At 38.0% G+C, this 23,967-nt stretch overlaps 1 pseudogene; it reads right to left on the reverse strand.

The window, feature by feature from the left end:
* Window positions 1–3,105: 3,105 nt before the first annotated feature.
* Window positions 3,106–23,967, reverse strand: part of LOC149822447 (K(+) efflux antiporter 5-like) — a 122,004-nt pseudogene continuing 101,142 nt past the window's right edge.

Genomic DNA, 23,967 nt, shown 5'->3' on the forward strand with positions numbered 1-23,967 from the left:
GGCCATAGTCCGAGGTATATTGGTAGGTGCTCAAGGATGTTGGGAAGCCTTTACCTTATAACCGGAGAAATATTTTTATGCCACGTACTTCGAGCTTCGGCTTGAGTATATCGGCATACCTTGATTGGAATCAGATGATCTGAACCATAGAGTTAGGATTAAGGTCCTACAAGCCATTTCAAAGTATTGCATTTAGAGTCAGCCTTTAGGGAGTTCTGTGTGTATCCTTGTTTGTGCAACTCTAATTATGCAATGTTTCCTTGTATTTCTTCTAAATATCAAACCTTTTTCCAAACCCTGGGTATATTATTCAAAGTTTCCCCTTATTTTCAAAAACTCCAGGTGTATACTTTTCCTTTACCTACATTCTTTTTCTCTTTTGTATCAAATTTTCTTTAAAAACCCTGGAAATCCCTTTTCTCAATTCTCTTGATCTTTCAAAAATTCCAGGATTTGTGTCTATCCTCTTCTTTCATCAAGAGTCTATTTGTAAGTCCTGCATTCTATCTAATTCTCTTCTTCTTTGCCTCAGTATCATTCCAATGGCATCCAATTCCCTTGATGTTGTCTTTCTCATTGATCATGTCTTCTATCAAATAAGGGATGGATCCCCGAATCATCGGGTTATCCAGTCCCATCCCTTCTTCCTTCGGTGGTATTATTCTTGGTTCGCCACCTTCTCACGTATGTTCCTAGACCACTTGGATGATTGTGGATTGGAGATGGCGTCAGCAGTGGGCAAACGAACCATCAACGACAGTCTTATTCAGATTATGGCAGAACGGTGGAATCCACGTACCTGCACATTTTGGTTTCCATGGGGAGAGATAATGTAAACACCCAAAATTTTTTAAAATTTTGTAAATATTTCCCTTTTACCCCTGTCCCCATCTTCTGAGAAAATCAAAGCAATTTCAAAACCAAATTTCAGATCTTTTGGATTAGATTCCATCTTGATATATCCAACTCGATTTTGGATCCGAACCCAGTGTTTAAAATCCAAATCTAAGCCTTGTTATTCAACATACAAATTGAAATTATAAAAATGCCAAAAACATTTTCTGAATGGCTCAAACAGCTTATCCGGTATCCATTTGGATCCACTATTTTATATTTTCTCAATTCGAGGTCCAAAACTAGAATATCATCTCAAATTCTGGATCCAAATTCGCTTTCTGAAATTTTTTTCAAAAGAATAGCCTCAGATTCTCAGAAAAAACCCCTCTTTTGTAAATATTTCTCAAAAATACAAAAAAATAGTTTTAAATCTTTATTTCCTCATAAATTTTAGGGTTGTATTCTAAAAATACAAAAATATGAAAAAAATAACAAAAAAACAAAAAAAATCGGAAAACTATGCGAAAAATGAATGGTTTTAAGCTTTTTAAAGTTGGTTTTACTAAAAAACCCTTTTTAAAAACCACTTTAGGAAAAATTATTTTAAAAGGGACCTCCTTTTTGAAAAAAGGGAAAATGTGCAACGGCCTCTCTCCCACGCACTCCTCCTCTGGAAGCCTTCATCTCTCACCATCGTCCATCCTCAACGATCCCTCCTCCTCTCCACCATCCATCCTCAACCGATGTCCCCTCTCGAGCCTTCCATTCTTCCTTTAAGAAGAACCCTCCAAGCCCCTTCGGATCATCCATCTTTTCCTCCAGCAGCCATCATTGATCATCACTTCATATCAATTTTCCTTCTGAGGCATCCGTTCTTACCTCACTAAGCCCTTAATTCGCCTCTCCTCCTTCCCATTTTCCTTCCTGGTTATTGAGGTTTCTCCTCTGTAAGTCGCTGAAGAGCAATCCTTCTTCCTTCATCCCTCTTCGTTTCAGATCGTTTTCCCAACTAGCAGAAAGAGGCAGATCGTTCCTGCAGCAGAAAAGCGGTAAGTATCTCCTCTCTTCTCTGTCATTTCGGATTCTCCTTTGAAGATTTACTTGGTTCATCATCCTGTTTAAAGGCACTTCCTGTGATACTGAGTTGCTTATGGCAACGTCAGTTCATACCTATGCAAAAGCAATGGAATACGTGTATTCCCACATACTTTTTTTTTTCTTTTCCTTGCTTTCTGTGATTCGTTTTATTCTATTCACGCCATTTTCTTTGTTGTAATCATCTTTCCTGTTCATCTAACCCTGCATCTTGTTTCAGTATCAAAATTCATTTAACTTTCTTATATTTCTGATTATCTGTGGCATGTTTTATAAGTTTTCTGAAGTGATTGCATTATCATCAGCTCTTCTCATCTTCCTTTTTTATACACATCATTACGCTTTCATTTTCTTTTGTAGTCCCTGTAATCGTTTTATTGAATTAATTGAGTCTTTTCCCTTTTTTTTACTGTGATATTCGACTCCCATTGCATCACGTAGTTACTTCTGGAGAAATTAATCTCCTGTTGGTAACGCCCAGTGCAAAACCCATTATCATTAGAAATATGTGTATTGCAGAAATCTCTGTTAAGATTGATTTACATCTATGGTAGCATTACATCTTAATAATCGATGATATCCCGCAATGATATCATTGGCTCATTCGGGTACAACAAACCATCATCATTTGGATTCACAATACTCTCCTTACTGTGGTTGGCTTTGAATATCACTCTCATGTTAAGCATCTTTCTGTGTTTCCTTTATATGTCATCTATATTCACGGTGAACCCTTGGATTCAGTATTATTTTACTTTTATCTGACATTTAGTTTTGCTTCATCTGCACTTGATTTTCACACTAGCATTCATAACTTGTAAATACCATCACATGTTAACAGCGGTTGGTCATCATTTTTCATATATATCTGTGCATATTTTCATTGCACTCTCCCAACGTACATGTATACAGTAGGCATATCTATTAAGACCATCACTTCCCACTGACTCCCCTCCCATTTCCAGCATTTAAACCCAGTACTTCTCACTCCATATCAATTCCTCCATATGTATGTCTCTGATAACTCAACCGAATAATTTCACATGTATGTCCACAACAATATATTTGTCAATCTCACAGTAGATTTGGTTCATTCCATTAAGCCCAGCCCCTTTCAGGATTTTGAAAAACACTGATACTGTTCATTAGTTTTTGAGAGAGATATTAAGGTTTCTATACACGGAAGTACGGTTGAGGCTTGTATCTTAGAAGGTACGATTTAAAAGGGCTGAAGGATAGTCCTCTAATGTCAAGGCTAAGTATGCAAGGACCAAATGGCTGATAGTGAGTAGGAGACCTGCATGTCTGCAAATAACGATTTGGATATAACAGAAACTTATCAGGGAGTCAATTGATTCCCAAAAGTTACAGGCATATCTCCTAAATCTCCTGTATCAACATCTAGTGACATACCTTCTGCAAGATCCATAATGAGGACACCTCCTCCTGAATTTGAGAAGGTGGGCACTCATTTGTAGAGTACTCATACTGGAACAAAGGACAATAATGATTTTGAAGACAGTTCTGGAAAGATTCTGAAGACTTCGAAATGAGCAAGCATGCTTTTCTTCATCTAACGATAACATAAGCAGAATGTTGACTGCCAAGACAAATTTAGGACATGAAATTAATGATTTACCTTTGTAGGCTAATGTGTTTGAAGCTAATGCATCTCCAGAGGGTGCTTTGAGATTGTTGACAACGTCTCTCGCTGTCACATGATTGATGGAATATGTGCTTATCCTCCAATACAAGTGTCACAAAAAATTTTGAGGCATCTAGGAAGTTATCAGCCCACTTGCAATTCAAGTTAATGCCTCGCCAAGCTGTATGGCCCGAGCATTTTCATGTAAATCTTCCCTCATATCATTGCCCTCTACTTTTGCCCTGGTGACATAGACAGGTCTGGGCAGAACTATCATGATCTTCTTGAACGTGTAGCAAAACCTTGATTTAGCACTAAGACATGATGTTGGTGGTACCAATTTGTTGATATGTGTTTCCAAGCAGCTGCCCGGGGTTCCTGAAAGTAAAATCTTGCGGTAAGTGTGGTGATGTTGGCCAAGCTGGAAAACTCGTAAGTTTATAGGAATATGAACACATCTACTGCATGCAAGTTATGCCTGATTCTGTTCAAGAAATTGGTTTTTGCGATAAATGCGATTCAACTGCCATATGTGAAGCAGATTTATATGAACATTCTGTAAAGAAAAAGATTTGAATTTAGTTGGAGGTGTTGGGATACAGAACAGAAAAGGTGTGACCTCACTTAAAAGACATCCTCCAGTGATTTGCCCAAAGAGTAATGGTCTTGTCATTGGAAGCCTGACAAAAAAAATGCCTTAAAGGAAAATCAGTCATCTAGTCTTATTCTATCTCCTTTTAAGAAAGGTTGTGGTCAAATCAGAAGCTTAAATTCTTCAAGACAGGGTATGGTAGCTGCAACTGAAGGCTTAAATTTTGTTGTTCCCAAACCAATGAATCAACCGGAGATGTTGCATAATAAGCAAGAGGTCTATTGAAGGTATTGAGGCAGGGTATAAGAAAACTGGAGTCCTGACTAAAAGGAGTGTTTCAGCTATATGCCATGAGAGCTCTGAACTTGTCTCATAAATCCCAACACTTAACACATGCACATGGGCAATTAGCTGTTGTGCTTACCTGTTCATTTGCTGCATCCATATGCTTCTGTGTATTTCTACCACCATCTATATTCACAGCAGCTGCTGTAATTTCCTACAACCACCTTCACAGTATCCCACAAACATCATTTCCCGTAAGGTTTGCTACATCTCATCGGATTCATGCTTCCACAGCATATGTTCTATTGCACATATTTATTAAAAGCATTATTCACCATTGCTATACTTCATCCCCATCAATCATTGCCATATAGGCATGCCATGATAGTCGGCCTAACCTCATGCTCATAGCCCTTGCTGCTAAACAGCAGCAAAAACATCAAGTTCCAATAGCCTTTACACCCAGCCTTCACTCAATCATACACATCTCAAATTTTTTTTTCTTGTTGTTTTGTCCTGCTGTACCTGTGTTATGAGATCAACTGGTAGGAGCCAGTTCATAAACTCGTTTATCGAATAGCTTCATCATTACATTGATCCATCAAAAACCATGTGTTGGCTGAAGGTAGGTCATGGTTATTTTGTTCGTCTGTCAAAGGGGCCATTAGCCTGTTCCTGCTTGTAAAAAGGAAAGTTCTCTGACTTGTTCCTGGCATGCTATAAAAATTGTTAAATTTCCTATGTTATTTGGTTTGACTGTCAATGTAAGCTGGGTTATTTTAGCCATTAAATCTTCTGTTCCCATAGCCATCTGCAGCTTCTTCCATTACCTCTTTACATCAATGTTTCCACTGTAATCTCTATCCTTCATTAGTTCACAAACATCATTCCAGTGCATATCTTATCATTCATATCGCATTTTCATCGGTAGGCATAAGTATTTCATCCATCACATCTTAAGATTAAGTAATGTCCTATATATCATGTGCTAATTCATCTTTTCGCAGGAGATAGGTAAAATTGTTAAATTCCTTCCATAATGATATGTTATGCTAATTCATTCAGTTTTGCAGGGAAATGTAAAAATTCCTTCCTAGATTAGGATTTTGACATTCTGCATCAATTTGAATTGTAACAACTAGATTATAAATGAGAAATTTCATCTTTCCAGTTTTTAGATAGAATGAATGAGCATTGTAAGTTTCATAAACTTCTTGTTTTCATATTATTTTCCTCTTTGATTTCAAAATTTCACGAATGGGAACACGAATGGCACGCGCACCATTTTAATGAGAGGTAATTAATCCTAAGCAAATGACTCACATTGATGGCCATAGTCAAAATGTGGACAATGCTTAGGATTCTTATCTTTTATGAAATAACATTGGATCCACACTGGATCTCTTTTAAAAAAAAACATCATATTTCTAGATATTTTTTTCTTATATCAGGGTTTAAATTAAAATTAACTCAAAATATATATCAATGGTCATAGTCAGGATATATTGAGAGTTAATTCTATTTTAAACTCTATAAAAGCACAAAAATATGTTTTATTCTTCACCTGAATTCAAATATGATTATTATATAATACATTCAATGACCATAGTCAGGAATGTATTATATCTTCAATCTTATTTCAATTCACTTAAAGAATGAAATATGCTTTTCAAATCCAATTTCAATTCATTCATCATTTAGGATAGAGTTGCATCATATTTTCAAAATTCCCTTTCAAAACTCCAAGTGATTTTGAGTATTTTTCTCATTTCTCAAATCAATATCTCAAAATCAATTTCAAAGTTCAAATTTAACTTTGAAAATTTTGATTCATATCCTGATTTCAAAAATTCCAAATCAAGTTTGTTTCCTTATCTTCAAATTCAAAATCAAAGCTTGAGATTGATTCTGAAATCTCAAAAATTTGATTCTTCCTAAGTTTAAAATTTAATCTGGGTTTTCAAAACCCAGACCCATCTTCAAAAGTCCCATTTGGACTTTCAAAATCCAAACCCAAAGTTAGAACCCAATCCCAACTTGGATCCAGATTTCCAAATGCAATCTCCACTTTTGGATCTCAGACCTCAGAAACAAATTCCATTCCAGATTTTGGATCCAACTCCACCTTGGATCTCAGACTTCAGATCCAAATTCCATCTTGGATTCCAGATCTTGGGTCCAATTCCATTTAGGATCCAGAATCCAATTTCATCTCGGATCTCAGATTTTAGATCCAATTCCCATTTAGGATTCTAGATCCAAAATTCAACTTTATCTTGAATCTCAGACGCCATATCCAATTCTATTTAGGATCCTAGAATTCAACTTCATCTTGGATCTCAGACTTCAGATCCAAATCCATTTAGGATGCCAGATTTCAAATCCAAAACTATCTTTGATTCCCAGAAACCAAAATCCACTTTCAAAACACATCTGGCCTTCTTGAAACCAATTCTATCTTCAAACTCAATTTGGATTTCTCAAATCTCATTCTGATCTCAAATTTCAAATATAGAATTCAATTCCATTCCAAAATTCATCTCCTCTCCTAAATCCAGATTCAAAAGTCTAAATTCTGACTTTGAGATTTCCTTTCCTTTGCTTTTATCTCAGCTTCAAATCATTCTTCTCAAAGTCCAAATTTATCTTCCCAAAAATCTGATTATTTCAAAGACTTAGAACTTTAAATCTCAAGTTCTAAGTTAGAAACCATTTCTTTACTCTATTATCAAATTCATCTAAAAAATACTTGGAGATTTTTCAAACCATCTTTCGAAAAGTGCATACATCCTTGCATTGCATAAGCATGATTCTGTATGCATTTAGATTTAGAATAAATTCTTAGATCATATTTTAGCAAATCAAAAAGGCATAAATTCGACCCTTGGTTCGATTACCCCTGGTAAAGGTGCTAGGAACAGTTGAACCTCGTACCGACAAGCGAATCCCGTCTCCCGATTTTTCCCGCAAATATTTCAAAATGGAGGCGAGTAATTTTCTTAAATATCTTTAAAATTAAGGTCAAGTGAGACCCCGCAAAAGAGTTCCTCTCTCTCTCTTTTTTCTTTTTTTATTCTCTCTTCTTTTCTGTCTTTTATTTCCCCCTCAAAAAGGGAATAGAGGTTAGAAAGGTGAAGAGAAAGGAAAAGAGGAAATGAGAGGAAAAATTTTGCGATGATCACAGATGACTCTGCTAATAGACAAATTCAGTGACATCATGGGATTGCCAGATCCAGATGATCCGGTCGAGCAGCAGTTCCTGATCAACATCAAGGGAATAAACATTCGAGAAGCATTAGTCAGAGCAATAGAGAGCAGATCTTGGCCTCTCACTAAGATCAACGAAAGTCAGTTCATCGATCTGTTCGGACTCTATCGCAAGTATGGAGCCTACGAGAAAGTTGACACCTTGTCCCGAGCAGCGAAAGAAAGAATCCAGCATGCCATGGTCCTATGCACTGTAGGATTGGCATTTTTCCAAGATGGTCAGAATTTCATCGATGTCAGAGTCGCCCAACTCTTTCGAAGATGGGGAAGCAAGCAGACCTGTCAACTTTCAGTGTCTAACTTTCAGTGTCCATGGCAGCTTTAGCCTTTCTCTACCAAGGCTTAGCTCGTTTCACCCTTTGAGAGACCATTTTGGTGGAAGGATGCACTTATGCTTTGCAGTCATGGTTCCTATGGCATGTGCCATCAAAGGCGAGTTCTTTCAGGTTCAGCAGCAAGAAGCCGAAGTCTGCCATTTAGTATCGAACTTTGATCGAGAGTCTGCATCAGAAAGAGATTCTTTGGGATTACTTTGACAGACCAGAGTCAGTTCCTCGCTACACTTATGCTCGTAGCAAGCATTACAGGTTGCTTGGCCCTTTCTTTTGTGTCAACTATCAACCAGAGAGGTGTCTCAGACAGTTCTCGCAGCGGCAGGTTCGTGTCAACACTCGCTTCCCGGCGGGCCACATGCCAAAGTTCGATCTACAGTCAGATCAGTGGTCTGGGGCATGCAATGTAACCAAATACACTTGGGACTCCTTCATTCCTTTGTTTGCATTTCCTAGACCCAATGTATCTTCAGAATATCAAGAATGGTGGCAAACTGTCTGCCCACTTTCTCTTTGTATTTGAATTTTGTCATAAATAAAGTTCAACTTTTGTTCTCTTAAAAAGCTTTTTGGGCCAAATTTTATTCTTTTATCTTTTTTTATAGCATAGATGATCACAATTCTCGTGACGACCTCATCCCTAGTGATGAGACATTTCCTTCTATTCTTCTTCAAATTTCTCTTATCATGATGGACGACTTCGCCTAGGTAACAAGGTGCATTTTCCGTTATCACAAAAATGGTAACACAATTATCACAAATTTTGTGGTGACCCAATCCCTAGTGAGGGGATAACCTGTTTAATTGTCTATCAATTCTCTCGTTCTTGTCTTTTCTCAAAAAATTATGTTTTCAAAAGATCTTCTGCGCTATAACCATCACCTTATTCTGCAGAGAGAGCAAAATCATTGGAATTGTCAGAATGGTTCAGACAAAAGCTGGGAAAGAGACCGTCCCTCAACACAGTGACAGTGAGAACGAAGAAATGGACTCCCCCAAGTCAGTCAGAGGGCAAGGTCAGAGCAAAGGCGATGATATCGATCATGCTATGTACAGTCTGTTTCAGAAGATGATGGCCAGAACGATGTCAGAACAAGCTGAGGCCAATCTGAAAAAGGTCATTCCAAAGAGTAAACCAAAGAAGAAAGTTGTGAAAAAGCCAGTCAGGATTGTCAAAAAAAAGTCCAACCTGACACCACTTCTGAGGAATCAGAATCAGTCGAGGAAGAATCAGAAGAGGAAGAACAGTTTGTCTACAACCAGAATCCTCCACGGTAGTTTGTGAAGATCGCTGCAGAACCCAAATCGATAAACAAACCCATTCCAATTGAGGATCCGATGCACGAGCAAATGAGAGAAATGACTCAGGCAATTAAGAACATTCAGGCCAAAAGCAAAGGCAAGCATACCTACTCTGGTGAAGATTTCTACAACGGCCTAGACGGGGATGACAATCTGGAGAATCTCCCTCGAAAATTCCTTAAGTTTGATGGAACAGGCAATCCCAAGGCTCATTTGGCCACATTCTACGCGGAATGTGGTCGTTTTAGGAAAGACAACACGGCTTTGTTCATTTGCTTTCCTCGCAGCCTAGAATGAACAACAGCTAGGTGGTATGCGGATCACATCAACCCTATCGAACTATGAGAGTTCGATAAAGTCGTAAATCTTTTTATTGAGCGCTTCATGTTCAATATTGAAGCCTCACCAACTCTCAACCATCTGTACAATCTTAAGCAGAATGAGAATGAAAGAGCTGGCAAATTCATCCATAGGTGGAGGAGCACCTGTAACAGAATAAAAGTTCCCATCTCAGAGGAACATGCGTTGTAAATTATTTTGAACAACTTTGCTCAGCCTCTGAGGAATCTAATCTCTACATCTCTTGCGAAGTCCTTCATCAAGTTGATTGAGAGAAACGAATGGCTCGAGACAGGACTAGACAATGGCCTATATGAATGTTACCCTTTTGTCAGAGGGAACCCTGAGCAGAAGAAGAAGGCACACGTTGCTTACTCCACAAATTTTTCTGGCAACAACAGCAGTTCTAGCAGCAAGAAAAGCAAGAAAAATCGCAACAAAAATTCAGAACACTCCAGGGCCGAAAGAACAAACTCTGCAGCCCAGAAAGGAAAATTTGTTAAACCTCAGCCCATCCAGTTAGTAGCAAAACAACAAGAAAAGCCAAAGCATGAGGGATGGAGTTATGATCGAGAATTCACCGCTCTAGAACAGTCCCGCGAAGACATCCTGGAATATATGATGTCAAAAGGGATGATTAAACTTCCCAAGGTGGCAGATCCACCAGTTGCTATGGGTAAGTGGACTGATAAGTTCTGCAAGTTTCACCGGACTGTTGGATATTACTTCGTTTGTCAGCAACAAGAAGTCAGCAAAAGAACCAGCAAAGGTGACGACAAAAATTGCCAAGCCAATCCCCAGGATTCCGAAGCACTTTATCAAGGCAGCTTCGAAGAAGGGCGAGACTTTGGGATCAGTTCAAAAACCGATCACTGCTCTATCAAACATCTCTATCCTGGACTTAACCCATGCTTCCCCGGAACACTAGTAGGTTCTGGAAGATCTATTGCGGAAGATCAAGGTCAAACCTAGCACGACCCCGCAGGACATGGCTCAGATCGTCAACCAGGCTATGACAAGTGCACCAATAACATTTTCTGACGAGGATTTGCCAAAGCCTCATTCATTTCACAACAACGTCTTATACATAGTGGTGCGGACCAGGGGCATGACAGTCCCTCATGTGCTGGTTGACGGAGGCAGCAACCTCAATATCTGTCCAGAGATGACAGCCAGGGCCTTGGGCCTCAAAGAAGAAGAGTATATGTAAACACCCCAAATTTTCCTCATCCATTCTCAAACAACCCTCCTCGTGCAGTGCCAACCCTGTTAGGTCAGTGTAGGAGTCAAACCCCGAGTCAGTTTCAGAAAATCACCATTTTACCCAATTTCATTAGGAAAATTACCATTTTACCCCTAGGTCATCCCGGACCCCAGTCAGTCAGAGTCAACCAAGCTCATTGGTCAGTTCAGAATAGTCATAATATCAGTCATTTCAAGCTCATTTGAAATCACAGTGAGAAAGTCATTTTCATTTCTGACCATTCCTGTCAAAATGGGATCATTTCTTCAGAAATGAGCTCATTTCTCACTCAAATCCAAAAAAATTATCTTCGAGTCAGTCATTCTCAGTCAGTCATATTCCCCAGAGTCTAACTTGAGCTCACCAGGAGTTCAAGCGCTCCAATTTCAGTTCAAAACCATTTCTAAGTGTCCAGGAGCCCATTTCAGTCCATTTCAGCTCTTTTAGCTGAAATTGAGTCGAGTTTAGTCAGTTGAGCTAGTGTTTGAGCCTCGATTTTAGTTCACCTCAGTAGTACTGACCTTTGTTTCAGCTCAAACCCAGTTCAGGTTCGTAATTCACTTCATTCTAATGATCATTTCATACCATTTCTCTAAAAATGGCAGCTTTTCTTGAAAATTCAGTTGGAAAGGTCAGTTGAGTCAGTGTTTGATCAGTTAATTTGAGTTCTGAAACTCTAAAACCCAGCTCAATCTAGCTTATATCAGTTCAATTCAGCTCGAACCCCAATTTTCAGTGTCACTCTGACCCAGTAGAGTCCCGAAAACCATTTCTTGAGCTATTTTGCAAATTTTATCAATTTTAATGCTTTTTAAACTGATACAGCTGCCAATCGGGGTCTAACATCTAAAATTCTCCATTCAGGGTCTGCATTTCGCATGCCATTTCTCATCATTTCATATCATTTCTTAGCATTTCATAACATTTCATCACATTTCATTTCATTTTCGAAGTCCAGAACTCCAGTTTTATAAATTTCAATCCAGATTGAGTTTTAAAAGTTTTCAGAAATCAATTTCAAACCTCGGGTTTCCAAAATTGACATTTTCACCTCGGGAGTCTAAATTTGGAAATATTTTCTCAAGAAAAATAATCTGGATTTCTTTCAAAATCAAATTTTCAAATTTTACACTGGATTTGCTTCGCAATGAGCTATTGAACTTCAAAATCTGAGCTCGTTTCAAAAACTGCCAAAAATAGCTCGTTTCGTCTGAAAATTTTCTGAAAAGACTATTTTACCCCTCTAATCGTCAAAATGATTTTCAAAAGTGGAATCTGGACCCGCTCTGAGATGGTCCATCTATTTGCATTTTCCGTTTGAATTTATATTATAAAAAAGAAAAAAAAATAGCTTTTTCTTTATTTTTTTGTTTGTTTTATTTTATTTTATTATTTTATTTTCCTGAGGTGGGACCCACAAGGTGGTCACCCAAGCCTCCAGCCCCACTTTCCATTTTTTTCCTCATTTTTCTTTCCCTTTTCCTTTTTCCCTCCTTTTCTTTCTTTCCTTTCTTTTTCCCTTTTCTTTCTTTTTCTTCCTTTTCTTATTCCTCTTCTTTCCCTTTTCCCTTCTTCCCTTCCTTCCTTCCTTCTTTTTCCCCAGCCAATCCATCTACGTAAAAATTTTTTTATTAACTAAGGAAGACTTAGGAAAGAATTAATCTTTCCCTAAGTTTTTTTTTTTATCAAAGATCATACGGCTACAAAAAAAAAAAGGGGGGTGGACTTCCTAACGTAAAGCCCACAACAACAGCTCCTTGCTGTCAATAATTAATAAGAAAACTTAGGAAAGATTTTGATCTTTCCTAAGTTATGATTCAATAGGGATAGACGGCTGCCTCCCAGGAGCTTCAGGCCGATCTCCTCTCCATTGAAGATCTCTCACGTTTCTCTCTCTCTCTCTCTCTCTCTCTCTCTCTCTCTCTCTCTCTCTCTCTCTCTTCCCCTCCTTGCTGCAACTCTTTCTTTTCCCTTACAGCCATCACTCTCACACCTCTCTCCTTCAAGTCTTGTTGCTGCAGCCATCACCACTACAGGTGCTGCTCCGGCCACACCACAGCTCTTCCACCACCATAGTAGATCCAGCCCCATGACATTTCAGCGGGTGCTTTTCCTCCAATCGGCATCTCCTCCATCCTTCACCGCTCCAGCCATAACAACAAAGTAGCAGCAGTGCAATTGCCAAGGTCACTGCTTCAGTCATAACACCAGGGCAGTACGTTGGCCTAGCTCCTTCTTCAAGCACCCTCAAGCATCCCCAACGGTTGAAAGCCTCCTTGGTATTCTTTGGTAGCACTCCCTCTCCGCTGTAGCAGCAAGGTGGCAGCCACCCTAGCCTTCCCTCCAACCGATCCAAGGTAGGACCCCTCTAGATATTTTATTTGATCTCACCCAAAATCCATTTTTTTTTGTTTGATCTCTATTGCAAACTTGATGTAAAAGTCATTTTTGGTTTTGTTTTTTTTTACAAAAGGAATAATTACAGCTTGATGTCAATTAAGCTATGGCGATAGTCGTTTTGGGCTCATTATGTTTTGGAAAGACCATCGTATATGGAGTAAATTCATGTTATCTCCTTTCGTAGGATAGTTTGTCTGAATTTTAAATGTTTTAACTTTACCATATAGGTCTTTATTTTTATGCTTAAATACTCTTTACATTGTACCTTTTATATGTAAAGGCTAAAAAAATGAAAGATTCATGTTGATAGATCGAATCTTTCACTTTATAAGCCAAAATCGAAGATAGATTTATGCCTCCAATAAATTTTCTTTTGCATATTTCATGTCATTCTATATATAAAAAAAAAATTGCATTTAGCTAAATTTCATCATGTATTTATTCATTTTACATAGTCTTATTGATAGATTGATTTAGAATCTGTAGAGTTTCAAGTTTGTGCAAAGTCCATGCATAATTTTTTGTAAATTTCTGCATTAATAAATTCTGTAAAATTTAGAACAATTAGGATTATATGTCCCTGATCTATTTTCGGAAATTTGATTCAATTCGAGTTTCGAAACCCTCTCAAACCAATCAAATCCCAAACTGGAATTTCCCATTTCCAGAACTTCTAATTTCTGCTTTAGCAGAAAAGAACCTCTGGCACCACCCTCGTGGGAGATTCGGATCGTCCTCCAAAAATCATAGTGGATTTATCATTGAATCTACTAGTGATCTGGAAATTTTTATGTTTTTCCAAGCAGTTTTGCCATCTTAAAAAAATCGGATTTCCCTGACCCCTGGGAAAATCTCGATTTTCCTTTGTCAGGGTATAGACAGACCCTAATGCATCAAGTCCGACAAATATGTAACCCGTCCGCAAAACCTTTTAACATGAAAGTTGTTTCTAACATAATTTCCTGTCATTTCCCAAAATTTGGGAATTTTTGGATCTGTTTCATTATTTTTCCCGGATTTTCTCTTTCTGTCTAACAGATTCCAATGTCCAGAAATTCCAGAGATTTAGGTCTCTGATAACAGTGTGGCCTTTTCCAAACCGTAACCCGAATCTCAAGGGTGTCAAAATATCAAATCTTTCTCTGTTTGTCAGGGACATTTTTCCATAATTTCAACCTTTTTACCATCTGTTTTCTATTTTTCCCACATTTTCTTCCAAAACCTGTCTGTTTCCCCTAAATCCTAGAGTCGCCGGATTCCGATCCGACTTGCCGGAGTGGTACAGCTCCGACCATAGGTCAAAACCAAAAACTGTAAAAGGAAAAAATCCTTGCCTTACTGTCATATGTCACCCCATAAAATTTGGGAAATTTTTATAGAAATTTGATATCCTAAATTCCTTTTAGAATCAACATTTTAGGCAAAAATCACAAAATTTTGGGTTTTTATTTGAATTTACATATTTAAAAATACAAAAAAAAATAGATTTTCGAGCTCCATTATGTTTCTAGGGTTATTTTAGGTGTCCATTCCAAATTTGGTTTAATTACAAGTTCATTTGCTTCATGTGTTAGTTTATCTTTAAATTCAAAAGCGAAAATCAGGTTAAATTTGATATTTATGATATTTTCGCCATTTTAGGGTTTTTATCATGTACATGAGCATATAGAATTATTTTAGGGTTAATTTCAATGTCATTTGCATTTCACATTTTTCATTTTTGCAAAATTTATTTCAGAAAACCCTGGTTTCAAGGCCATAGTTTTGTTATCGGGGGTATTTTGGTCATTTTGACCTAAATTTCGAAATTTCAATTTCTAATTATCCAAAATTTCATGCATATCATCATATTTTATCATATTATGTTTGATTTATTTCATTTGATTTTCAAAATTCCAAAATTTATAAAAATTCTTTCAGAAAACCCTGATATCAAGGTATTCAGGGGTATTTTGGTCATTTTGACCCCAATTTCGAATTTTCAAGTTTATTTTCAAAATTTATTCATTATTTATTATGTTTATATCAAAGGGGGTATGATTTGGGGTTTATATCTGAATAATATCCGATAATTTCCCATATTTTTGGATAAATTCAGAAAAACCTACATTTTTGTGCTAACCTTGTTTTCTAGTTTTGCAAGAACATTCAAGAAGAAGACTTAGCTTTTATTTTTTTTATTTCAATTCAATGTAACCTCAAATGTAATAATTTGGAATAAGAGTTACTTTTCTGCTTAGAATAGGGCTGCATTGCATATAGTTTAATTTATGCAAAATTTCAATATGTGATGTATCATTCATGCACATTATCTCAAATTCACTATGGTTTACACGAATGGCACGTGCACAAGCTCTTATGGAGTTTATAAACTCGGTGGGATTCGTATTTATGGCCATAGTCAGAATACGAAGAAAACCAAGATTTATGATCTTCATATTAGCCACATTCAGCCTACACATTTAGGCTAACTTCAAAAATGCACTGCATTTTTCAAAACTTCAAAATGATTTCTCAATTCCTCAATGAAATTCCCTTTTCAAATTCATATTCATTCATTCATATTATTCAAATTGCATTGTTTTCAAATTCATTTTCCAATTTCAATTTCAAAAAAAATCATTTTTCTCAAGAATTTCCAAGTCTTTCTCAGGATCTGATTTTCTCAAAATCCTAAGTTTTCAAATGACATTTCAAAGCATTTCCCAAGTTCAAATCAAGATTTTCCTATGTTTTCAAATTCTCAAATTTCAAAATCCCAAGTTTTCAGAAATCGATTTTCTCATATTTTCCAGTTTTCCTGAGAATTCATTTTCCATTTCAAAAGTAATTTTCCAATGAATTTCTTAGATTTTCTCAGAATTCTCAAATCCATTTTCTCAAAAAAGCAATTCCAAATTTCAAAATCGATTTTCTAAAGTTCCAAATCTCAATCATCATTCTTTTGAACAACCGATATATGGCGGGATCAATCTCCTCCTTGATGGTCTGAGCTCCCTCTTTGACAGACTTTATGGAATCCATTTCTCACTCACTGTCTGTAACTAATGTGCTGAAGTAGCACGCACGGTCTTTGATCTTGTCAGGATCACACAACTATGCCAATGCCCTCTGCAGAACAACATGGGATGTTTTAGCCTGATGGGAAAAAAGAATTTTGAAACCAACACTCTTGAGGGAAAAACAAATGATGGAATTGGAAGGACATGTCAAAAATTTGGATAAAATTTGGAAGATATACTGGGAGATATGGAAAAGTTTTTGAAGCAAAATTTGAAATTTCAAAAATTTGCAGGCAGGATTGGAATAAGGCTGGAAATCCGAGATCCAATAGAACGAGAGAATGGAAAATCACCTGGAGTTTTGAAAGAAATGGGATATTTGAGAAAATCATCCAGGGTTTGAGAAAAGATCTCGTGGAAAATAAGGATGTTTTGAAAAAGGCCTAATAAGTTGGAAAATATTGGGAAATGTAAAAATTTGAGGAAATCATACACATACAATCACATCCTGCACAAACATTTATGCACATTCAGCACTCCCTAAAAGGCTGACTCTAGATGCATCAATTTGAAAACAGCTGTAGGACCTTAATCCTAACTCTAGGTTCAGATCATCTTTGTCCAATGCAGTTATGTCGATATACTCGAATCGAAATCCGAGGTACGTGGCATAGAGTTTCAACTCCGGTTCTAGGGTAAGGTTTTCCAACATCCTTGAGCGCCTACCGATATACTTCGGACTGTGGCCCGCGGTACGTGGTAGGGGGGTGTTAACCCAAATAGTTGGCCCAGTTGTGAGGCTCTGTCCCGAACTATGGTTCTGGAAGAGAGCCCAGCAACGTGAAGACCGGGTAATGATAGGTAATGGAGATTTGAAAAAATGATCACATGCAAGAAATAGAGGGCTCTAAGTCCTAGAGAGATAGATTTTGAAAATTTTGAAGAAGCATACATTGTTTGCATTCAGATCCTAAATTGAGGAGGATTGTATTTAGACCTAAGTCTATGTGAGCATGAAAATTTCTCCTCAATCTGGTCCTACCAAACCATGCCTAAGCTATATGCAATCAATGTCAGCTAGGTCAGAATCTAGGCTCCTAGGCTCACATGATATTGAAAGTAAAAGAGCTGACATTTTATGAACATAATTTTGATAATTGAACTAAGTCAAGCATAATTTAGGTCAGACAAGGACAGGTCCCCTCACGGTCGCCAAACCTGTTATCGTCGCGAAATTTTTTACCCGCCTTCCCTTCCTCGCGGAAGAGAGAGAGGGAGAAACGCTTTCGCGCTTCAAACTTTGACCGGATTTTGGAAATTGTTTTAAAATACTCGCCTCCGTTTTTGAAAATTGCGGGAAAATCCATGGGATGGGGCTCGACCTGTCGGTACGAGGTTCGACCGTTCCTGCCGCCTTTAACAGGGGTAATCAAACCAAGGACCAAAATCGTGCTTGACTTAGTTAAATTATCAAAGTTATGTTCTATCCTAAATGCACAGAGAATTCAGGCATGTGCTATGAGATTTTGTAAAATGTAAGTTGGAATATATGATGCATGCTTGGAAAATATTTGGAGTTGAAAAGAATCTCTCAGGAAAAAGATGAAAGTCAATTTCTCAGGAAACTCAGATGAAAAAGATTTGAAATCTCGGGAAAGTTCATAAAGTTGTGGGAAAATCATGAATGGTTGAAAATCCTGAGAAAATAGAAGTGATTCTTGAGAAAAGGCGAACATTTGGAAAAGGACAACACTTCTAAGGAAAACTTGGACTTTGAGAATTTTCTTAGGAACATGATGGAAAATTTATAGGAAAACTCATTGGAGAAGGAAATTCAAACTTGGGAAATTGAAATCCTGGGAATTTTACCCTTGAAATACTTGGAAGTCGATTTTGATCTTGGAGAAAGATGAGAAATTCTTTTCGAAAGCATCTTAAGAAAATAATATTTTCAAGGAAAATCACAAGAAAACTTTGATTTGGAAAAAACCGATTTTGGAAAATCCGATTTTGGAAAATCCTCAGAGTTTCTTGAGAAATCGATTTTCTTGAGAATGAAGTTTTCTTGAGAAAATCATGAGAAAACCAATGATTTCATGATGCAAATGATATGAGTGAATGAATGCACTTTGAAAGATTTTCTAAGAAACTTGTTGGAAAAATGTGCATTAAGTCAAAATAAATTTTTCACATATCCTGACTGTGGCCATGAATATGTTCAGAATTTAGTTGATTTGATGCACATGATTTTGAAAACTTTGGAAATATGATGTGCATTTTAAGATAGCCTAAGAGTGTAGGCTCAATGTGACTAGTAGAAAGATGATGGATCTGGGTCTCGTCCATATTCCGACTAGGGCCGTAAATATGGATCCCACCGAGTCCATCAACTCCCTAAGAGTTGGTGCACGTGCCATTCGTGAACATCCATAGTGCTTTTGAAATAAAATGCATGAATCATATAATCAGGATATTGCATAAAATCAAACTATATGATATGCATCCTAGTCTAAGCAGGAAATTAAATCTCTTATTCCAAAATTTACATTATTACATCACTAAATAAAGGAAATAAAAGAAATTTGCAGACTTCAGCTCCTTCTTTGGAATGTCCCTGCCAAGCTTGAAATAAAGTTAGCTCAAATATGTGGGTTTTTCCAAGATTTTCCAATAATATTATGAAATTATTGGATTTAATTGTATATAAACCCTATTCTCATGCTTCCTTGATGTTTTGAAATGATGTAAATGCAGGGAATTCAGTGGAAAACAGTTTGAAATTCGGAATTGGGGTCAAAATGACCAAAATACCCCTAATTATAAAGTTATACCTTTAAAATCAGGGTTTTTTGAAGGAAAACTTGGTAAAATTGAGATTTTGAAGTTCAAATTGAATCAAATGATGATGAAATGCAGTAAGAGACATGATGACATGCTGCTAGACACATTAAGACTGTAAAATCAGAATTTGGTATTTTGCAATTTATCAAAAATAACGATTTTCGCTTGTTTTTCACTTGGATCCGGGTCCTGCGGGACCCTGTTTTGGTATTATGGATGATCCGAACCTCAAATGGATTCCAAATTGCACCAAATTCGGTATGAAGCATCTAAACACTCTGATAAACAACCTAGAATGCTAAAAATCACGAAATGATATGATTTAAATGCTAAAATTCAAGGAAAGTCCTAAAATGATGGATTTTGCCTATGGATCCGAACCAAATGCAATGCCTAATATGATAATGCAAGATTTACACCATGGAAACTTCTGATATTTTGCAGACTGCTAAACGACCCGAAATGGAACATTTTTGGTTTTTACAGCCTCGGGATTTGGGCCATGGTGAGTTCAATAACAGGGATTTAGTTCTGACAGAGGTAAAAATCCCACTAATCGGATGAAAAATGCTAAAAAAATATAAAACGGCCATGGAAATTTATGAAATTAATCAGAGCTATGCACGACACCTACATGAACAACTTTCATGTTTATGACTTCGGCATTTGATCAACATAAACACCGATAAAAATATAACTATTCCTGCCTAAACTAACAGAACAGACAAATGTAGCAAAACAGGGGGATGACAAGAAAAATCCGAAGCAGGGGTCAACACTATTCTAAAAATTACAGGCTTTTAGATGCAAACAGAGGACACCACGTACATAACTTTCACTTTTTACAGTTTCGGATTTGGAGCAACACACAAAGAGAAACCATAGACCTAAGTCGATCCAAGATCTCAGAGGCCCAAATTAGGCTCTGACACGTGTACCGACATCTCGGATTTTTTTCAGACATTAAAAAAAATCAGAAAAATCTGATAAAATCATATTAAAAACTAGACATTTTCCCGAGTTCAAAACATCTTTCGGATCGGAAATCGGATCTCCCATGAGGGATATCTAGATTTTATAATTCGGAAAATGACTTTCAAAACGTATCCCGGGTAACAAAACCCGACTTGCCATTTTGAACGTTTACCACAGTAAACAAATTCAAATGCCTCCGAATTTTTGGCAAAATTTCAGGGACACCTAAGGGCGCATTCCGTGATTTGTTTGGGATTTTTAATAAAAAACAAATGCATGAAATGACGTGTGGACTGACTGACAAAAACAGAGACCTACTGAAAATAAGCAGAATTGAAATAAAGGCTAAATTAATCCTAATTAATTCATGAAATATGCTAAATGAATGAAATAAAATGCAAATTAAACCTAGCTAACTATATGAATGTTAAAATCATCAAGGAAGCATAATGAAACATTTTTATATATGTCGTTTTATGAGAATAGCTCAATCCATCCCTCGGATGAGCTTTTTCTTCAAACGACTCCCGATTCGGATTATAGAATCACATCAAGGGGAAAAGGAGTGCACCTTGTTTCGTTACGCAGCGTAGGAGCTCTTGAAATGGGCAGCTATCACGAGCTTCCTTCGTCCTTCGCTCCAAGCTTCGGATGGTTCACAAAAATCGACCTCTGTTGGAATCGAATTCGCCACAGCACGAGCTCTACTCCACCTTTCTTCAATGAGCCAAAGGGGGGCACGATTTCCAAGGTTCAAAATCGGATTTTAGGAAGGCTAGGTCGGATTTTGCAGATTCACAAGAGCTAAAAAAATGATCCCCCCTAGGCTGGGCGTGAACCCTTGTTTTTATAATTTTTCTGAAATTTTTTGAAATTCAAACAGGTTCAATCTGAGCCCTCCATGTGGCGCCATCTCAGGGGGTGCCATCTGGGGGTTTGAAATTCGAATTTGGCTTTTGCAGGGAGCCCTCAGATGGCGCCACCTCAAAAGGCTATTTTGATTTTTTGAGAAAAATAAAAAAATGGAAATTTTGTGGGTGAGACACCTCAGCGGGGGGAATTTGGAATTTTTCAAAAGTTAGCTTGATTCTCTCTGCAGGGAGCTCCCAGAAGGCGCCACCTCAGAGGGTGCTCTCTTGGAATTTGAAATTCAAACTCACCTTTTGTAGGGAGTCCTCAGGTGGCGCCACCTCATGGTGGGCTACCTTTATTAAAAATAAAATAAAAAATGAAAATGGAGCCAAGTGGAGTCCTGGAATGGTGCCACCTCAAAAGGTGTTTGACACATGTCAGAAGGACAGAGCAGTGGGCTCAGAAGGCGCCACCTCAGAGGAATTTGAATTTTGCTTTTTCTGGTGAAAGGAGATCTGGACATGTGGCGGACAAGTGTCAGCTGTCTGGAGAGGCTTTCTCAAATGGCGCCACCTCAGCGGGAAGTTTGAAATTCAAATGGAGGTTAGACCTGGAGGAATGGAGGGTGGACATGTGGCACCATATTAGGGTGGCTCCTACAATGCCATGTGGCAAGAGGGAGGAAAAAGAGGGCAGTGACATGTGTCTCCTACTTTTCTAAAAAAAGTAGGGAGAGGACATGTGTTCTCTACTTTTTCTGAAAGAAGCAGAGAATGACACGTGGCAGAGGGGTGAGAAGGAGGGCCAAGCCATGTGGTGCCATCTCAGACAGGATGAAAAAGGTAGGAGTTCTTGATTTTCGCCACCTATGGGGATTTTTGAATATTTGAATTCTAGCTTTTCTGAAGAAAACAGAAAATGACACATGGCACTTGCTTTTTCTGAGGAAATGAGAGCTTGCCATGTGTCCTCTACAGGAGACACTCCAGATGGCGCCACCTCAGAGGAGACAAGCCTACCTTTTTTGTAGGAATTTAGGAGTGACACATGTTTCCTACTTTTCTGAAAAAAATAGGGAGAGACATGTGTCAGGCTACTTTTCGAGAAGGAAGGAGGGGTTGACACGTGTCCCCTGCAGGAGACACACTTCAAGTGGCGCCACCTCAGAGGAGACAAACTCCACTTTTTCTAGACAGGACAACCTATGACACTTGGCATCTTCTAGTAGTCTTTGAAATGACACATGGCGCAGGATGGATAGGGTGACACATGGCAGATAAAATGGGATGACATGTGGCGGCTTCTGAAGGTAGCCCCACACTGACACTTGGCATGTGGATGAGAGGAGAGAGAAAGGACAAGTGGCACCAATCCAAGGGACAAGGCTCCTATATTTTTGGGTTTTTTCGAAATTCAAATTTTCAAAAGGAAAGCTTGTGTGACACCACCTCAGTGTGGGTCCCACATTGCTTCTTTATTGAAATAAGGATAAAACAACAACTTCTTTTTGGAATTTTCATAAAATCTGGACTAATGGGCAAAACAGGAATTTTGGAAAGAGTTGGCCCTTGTGGGGCGATTTTGTAAAAAGGAGATATTTGAAATTGGTGAAAAGGGCAAAATCTGAGGTGAAGTGACTGAAATCCATATTGAAAACTATCCAGATGGTTTTCCTGAGGAAATATTTTAAAATTCAGAGTCCTGGGGGTAAAATGGGAAAATTTGATAATTTTGAAGACCCAGGGTTTTGAAATCAATTTTGAAAAGAGTTAAAATTCTAATCTGGATTGAAGATTTTGAAATCGAGAGTTCTGGACCTCGAAATGACATGCTGTGCAGTGCAGTGATTTAAAATGCTCATGCAATGATATGCAATGTCATGTCTTATGCAATATAATCTTGAACCAAGACTCTGGAGATGTCTTTCTCCTGTCAGGAATAAAATTTTGAACATCTGAGTTAAAATTAGAGAAATTTTGAGAGTTGCAGATGAAATTTGGACTTTTGCAAGGTCCGGCTCAGAAAATGACCATTTTGCCCTCCAGCGATTTCAGAGGCTGGATGATGATGCTTGGTGGAAATGTTGGGGAGGTGAGTGAAAATTTGGGGTGTTTACAGATGCCCCTCTTTGCTACTAAGCCGGCTCATGGCTGAGCTTAGTGGCAAAGAAAACACACCAAATTTGGGCTATATATAAAAATGCCCCAGTTAGAAGGATCTGACTGGGTGTGAAGAAATTAGCCCGAGGAAGATGGTAGATATGAAGCGAAGAATGAAGATGAACGATTTGCTCTGTGAGAGCAAAGTTCAGGTTTATGCCCTTAACCTGGATGGGACAGAAATACCTCGCATGGAACGAAGCTCAGGTTTGACCCTTAACCTGATGGGACAGAAATACCTCGCATGGAACGAAGCTCAGGTTTGACCCTTAACCTGACTGGGGGATGGAATATCTCATTGAAATGAGACTCAGGTTTGTACCCTTAACCTGATTGGGCGGAAAATGAAATACCTCTTTGATTGAAGCTCAGGTTTGTACCCTTATCCTGATCGGGCGGAAGATGAAATACCTCTTTGATTGAGGCTCAGGTTTGTACCCTTATCCTGATCGGGCGGAAAATGAAATACCTCATCGACGGAGGCTCAGGTTTGTAGCCTTATCCTGATCGGGCGTTGAAATGGAATACCTCATCAAAGGAGGCTCAGGTTTGTACCCTTATCCTGATCGGGCGAAAAATGAAATACCTCTTTGAGTGAGGCTCAGGTTTGTACCCTTATCCTGATCGGGTGGAAAATGAAATACCTCTTTGATTGAGGCTCAGGTTTGTACCCTTATCCTGATCGGGCGGAAAATGAAATACCTCTTTGAGTGAGGCTCAGGTTTGTACCCTTATCCTGATCGGGTGGAAAATGAATGGAATCCTCGAAGGAAGAGACCATGATGAAACCTTTGGATTTTG

The sequence above is a fragment of the Nuphar pumila genome, chromosome 11 (assembly GCF_984573655.1).
Source record: "Nuphar pumila chromosome 11, dmNupPumi1.hap1.1, whole genome shotgun sequence".
NCBI lineage: Eukaryota > Viridiplantae > Streptophyta > Magnoliopsida > Nymphaeales > Nymphaeaceae > Nuphar > Nuphar pumila.